At 37.1% G+C, this 5,440-nt stretch overlaps 1 protein-coding gene across 1 annotated transcript in view; it reads right to left on the bottom strand.

The window, feature by feature from the left end:
• Positions 1–1,195: 1,195 nt before the first annotated feature.
• Positions 1,196–5,440, bottom strand: part of LOC135214777 (homeotic protein distal-less-like) — a 143,730-nt gene continuing 139,485 nt past the window's right edge. The window contains exon 4 of the mRNA XM_064249133.1: positions 1,196–5,440. This exon is cut by the window's right edge and continues 864 nt beyond it. The gene's annotated coding sequence lies outside the window, so the exon portion shown is untranslated.

Raw genomic sequence — 5,440 nt, 5'->3', positions numbered from 1 at the left:
GCTCAATGGGGCACATTTTATTACAAGGGGCACAGGCACTTCCTTTATATCTAGAAATAGATAGCTGCGTGGTATGATGGTATATTACAGTTTCCATGGTAAGTTCGCTCGTTTATTTGTAAATTCATTCTGTTTTGAATATATGTATATGTGTAGATATATTATATATTATATTATAATATTATAACTATATATATATATATTATATTTATATATGTGTATATATATACATATATATATATGTGTATATATATACATGTAAGAAATTTATGATTTATATATGTGTATAAATAAAGACAAATGCTAAATATAGGACGAAAAGTCGAAAGGCCTTGCAGAACACCGTCGTGTCTCTTTCCTTCTTGGAGTTTGTCTTTATTTATATATTCATCACGTTCCATTTTCTTCGTGATTCAGTTATACATGTATGTATATCTATCATATATGATCTATTATATATATATATATAGTATATATATATTATATATATATAGATATAATATATATATATATATATATATATATAATTTTACCAAAATATAATGTAATACCGGTTTGGCTCAGCAGCTGAGGTAGAACTTGAAATTGCAAAATAGAAAAAAAAATAATTTATAAATAATAATCGTATCTTAGTGTTGCTAATATCAGCTTGGAAGGCAAACTACGCGTCCTCCGGTACCTTCAGTAATCGAAAGGTGTTCACTTACTCTTAACTAAATCTTTGCTATTTAAGAAAATTAAAGACGCCCACTTTTGAAAAGTCTTACGAAAGTCCATCAGTGACAGAGCGAGAATCGTAAGGATCTCACCATCCACTGGAATGGAGAATTCTCGTTCTACATATCGGAGAGGAATTCTCTTATTCTCCTCACGGAGGAAATTTTGCTTTGGGAAGAGAAGAGCCTGGTGCCCCTCGTGACGTCACACCTCCAGCTCTCCTACTCGAGAACTACTGGGAAAGTATAACGATGTTATTCGCAACAACAACAGCAACAACATCCAGTGCGATGTAGAATTCAGACGACAGAACTAAGGACAAACAGATTCATCGCGTACTTTATGCAAAAAGGGGAAAGGAACAGAGAACGCTTGTAGGGGGTGAGAAAGATTCCATACATCACAATCATTATAATATCATAGGACTGATCATCCCCTCAAACAACATTATTCTTTGTTTGTTTTTTCTTAAAAGGTCTCTCTCTCTCTCTCTCTCTCTCTCTCTCTCTCTCTCTCTCTCTCTCTCTCGTCACGCAATTCGCGACACGGAAAGCTCGTCCTGGAAACGAAGAACTCGCTTCTCGCCAGCTTTAGTCTATTTGCTCACTCTTTATTTTATTTCGTTGTGATGAGGAGATTTGGGGGAACAGAGGGATGAGGGTGAGGGGGTAAGGGGTAAGGGGGTGGCTACGTTAAACCGTCATTAACCTGGCTCACAAATATTGGAGGAGGGAAAGGTCAGCAGTCGTTTTATGGCTACATTCGGGGGACGATTAGCGAAAGTTTAATCTCGATATCTAACTCGACGAAGATGGCCGGCGCGAAGCGTCTCTTTGCCAGGGACGGGTTTCCTTCTTATTTCAACAAATATATATAAAAAAAGAAGAGGAAAATAGAAAATAATAAGAGCTGATGACGACTCGGAGAGATTGCCATGAGGGTTTCCAACGTGTCATGAGGAGAAGAAGAAGAAGAAGAAGAAGAAGAAGACAGCGACAAAATCATCATGCTTTGAATTTTTTTAAAAATAGTGAATGAATCATCCTTCAACAAAACTATCTACTTTATTTATTCTACTGGTCGGAGGACTTCGACGGAGGATGCAACAAATAGCCGGATACATAATGCTTGCTCATGCATACACACACATATATGGATAAAGGTATAAGCCACGAAGGAAAGAGAAACACGGGGCAGCTGCAAGATCTTTCGACTCAATCTCCTTTACTTAGTTGAGTCGAAAGATCTTGCAGCTATTCCAGTGTTTCACTTCCCTTCGTGGCTTATACCTTTATTTATGCATTTATCACGTTCCAAACTTTCGTGATTCAGTTATCCACACACATTTATATACTACTGTATATGGGTGCGTGTGTATGTATGTAAGTATGTATTTATCAACTGCATAACATGATTCCTGCTCCATGATAACTTGAAATGCGTCAACGACAAGTTAAGTGAATTGTATGACAAACTTGAATTACAAATGAATGAGGTGAGCCTCCTTTTAGGAAAAAATTTGGTTAATTGTAAGCTTTCGACCTACGAGAGTAGAATCTTATAAGCATTTATTGCATTAAAAATTAAATTTTTCGCCAATATTGTGTAGAAATGTGGCTTCTGTTATTCGTCTTTTTACAATATTGTGTAGAAATGTGGCTTCTGTTACTCCTCTTTTCACAATATCATGTAGAAATGTAGCTTCTGTAATTCTTTTCTTTTTCTTACGCACTCTCATAATCCAACAATCATAGAGACGAACTTCTGCAAAGCTTGAAACGAATCCTGGCGGAATATAAATGGAATTATATACTTCCAGAAATTCGAGAAAAAAATATTTAATGTTCATGAAAATCTTTTATGAACAAAAGACACGAGAGCATGACTTGATTTTTTTTCTCTTTTCTTTTAGACGCGTATTTCGAAAAATACAAATCATATGGTTGAGTCTTCTTCATGCTCTCCTTAGTTCCTTGTAAGGACTGGCGTTTATATTCACTTTTACAAAATAATGCAAATATCCCTCCTATATATTTCATGGCGTTCCAACACCCGAACCTGAACAGAATGAAAATACAGCCACCAGAACAAGTTTTTTTTTTTTTTTTTTTTTTTTTTGAAGAAAAATAAAATAAATGTTATCTGATTTAAAATTTTCACGAACTTTCGTGATCTGACACTGACATGACTTGAGGAGACTACGTTGGTGTGTTTGTTGGTTTATATTTAATGGAAATCACATTTTTTCATTTTGGTTTTCGTTATCTATGTAGAGCTGTTGCATCTCTCCGTCTAGTCCTGAACACCCTGGCTATAGGTAGATACTTTGATAGCTCTCACCCGCCAGATACTGGTAGGTCCTAGGTCCGCTTATCTTTAACCAAACTGAGACTTCATTGATTGATCGAGGTCTCCTAAAATAGTCGAAAATCAGACGTGAACTTACATCTGTTTAGGCAAGACCTTTGTGTGGGGGGCGGTTGCTGGGAGGAAAGTGAGGGTTTTGAAGGGAGGGGAGATACTTGTATGTAATCTATGACGGAATTTGAATCTTAAAAAAAAAAAAATTAGAAAATTGGATAAATTAATGAATGACTAAAAGTCTTTCGGGTCGCTATCATACATCCCGGGGTATAGCTGCTGGGAAGGGGATATAATTGTATTCAAATCATGTCTGACTATATATTTTCTAAAATCGAAAACTAGAAAAATAATCTATCATCTACATCATGTGGACACTCAAAAACCAATTAGCATCGTCACACACACACAAAAAGTTCCCTATTTCAGCTGTCACGGTGAAATATCAAGAGGTCAGTTTTGTGGGGAAAGGGGGGGGAGGTCGCTACCGAAGCGCGTTCAAGCGTAATTGGACGAAAAAGAAAACGGACACGTTGAATCCTCGTTCGCATTTATCAAGATCCTTATCGTATTAAGAAGTGTCTTCGGGATGAATGTCGATAAAAGGGGCTCACTAAATAATGAGGACGTCGTACATTATTTAATGGTTTCAATGTAGGTTAGAAGTCATTAATGGGAATCTTCATGTAATGGACAACACCATTTCTTAGAGTATCCTTATTTAACTGTAATACATAATTATGGGGATCATCGTTTATTAGGGCATCCTTATCAAGTACGGATAGGGAAGTTCCCTAATCACCAATAGTTACAGAAGGCCAGAAGTAAGTCGATGGCTCAATGGCTCTGATTATATATATTATTGTTCAACGTGAGTCTGGAAATCGGTTTCCGGAGAATCTTTCTGTTCAAGTTACGACGATTTGGTGGAGTCAACTACCAACGTTTAAGGCTGTGTACTAAAGAGGTCCTGGCTAAAGTTGAAGCCCGAAGCCGCCTCTGTTACTTCTGACCTGCTGCGCTCTGAGCGAATTAGTCTCAGCATAACTGTCTAACTGGCATCTCCGATCATTCTTTTAATTAATGCTAGAATTTGGCTGACATTGAAACATTAGAAATAGTACTCCTTATTACGAAAAATGCTAAAATGCTTTTTTTTCTCCTTTTTTTGTGTGTTTTTGTTTTTAGATTTCACTCATCATCTTCATAACTAAACTCATGAAGGCTATTGGTTTACACAAGAGAATAAAAAATACACTATTTTAGTCAAAATGTTTTGCAAATGCTTGACGCTCAGTACAGATCCTGCAGTCTAAGCTACTTATAAAAGAACACCTTTTGTACGCACCACAGTAGAATAATGATATGCACTTTCTGCTGCACTTCCTTTCGTATAACATTAGTGTAATTTTTTTTTATCTAGAAGCTCTTGACCACAGTACAGTCATAACATTCCAACTCTATCAGCACAAGTTTGATAAGAAGCACAAGTTTATTGCATGTCTTCCTGACCATGTCTTTGAAATACTCAAATCACCGCACTTCACTTTTTTTCTTTATTTTTTTTTTAGTTTTCATGAAAAAATCAAATTTGTCTTACAATCCATGATTTTTTTTTTCTATTACCGTCTTTTTTTCATGGGGAGTACAGAACATTCATCACAATATTTTGGGGGGTGAATTACAAATCTATCAGTGCACAATTTGTTCTCGAACATTCTGTGAGTGAGACATCCGATTTCCACAAGATTGTAGGCTTCTACACATTAAAAAGTGCCGATACGGTTCCGCTTCTGGTGGGAAGTGACTTAAGTACAATACAACAAAAATCTTTGGTAATATTGAGACTTCCCAGCCGAAGCTAGTATCCAGGTACACCTCGACAAGGCCAGACATTACTGAGATAATGTTGCCTAACCAACTTGCAGAGCTGGGGATATGAGAACTACAAGTTACTGGTGACGTACAGCCTATTGCTGAGTGGATAACATAACTGTGTGGCAACTGTCAACTCGGCCAAACACACGTCTGTCTGCTACTTCTGGTATCCTTTGCTGGGGTCAGATGATGATGTATCCAATTGTTAGGGGTGAGAGCGCTAAACGAACACTGCTGGCTTGGGCATGACGATGAACTCGAGGTGTTTCTGATGATGTCGTTGTTGCAAGTTTATGGGCAAATCACCTTGGGAAATGGTACTGCAGTAGCATCTATGAATCGTGTAAGGTAAGGTTTTGTAATGCATTACTATAAATGAACTGAAGTTGGTATCTCCTTTAGCCATGGCGTGGCTACACTGGATGCTGCTGTGAATATTGTTCACGCAGCATTACAGCATTGCTGCTACATCGGAAATCTATGT

This window comes from Macrobrachium nipponense, chromosome 46 (assembly GCF_015104395.2).
Source record: "Macrobrachium nipponense isolate FS-2020 chromosome 46, ASM1510439v2, whole genome shotgun sequence".
Lineage (NCBI taxonomy): Eukaryota > Metazoa > Arthropoda > Malacostraca > Decapoda > Palaemonidae > Macrobrachium > Macrobrachium nipponense.
This window is presented reverse-complemented; position numbering and strand designations above follow the sequence as displayed.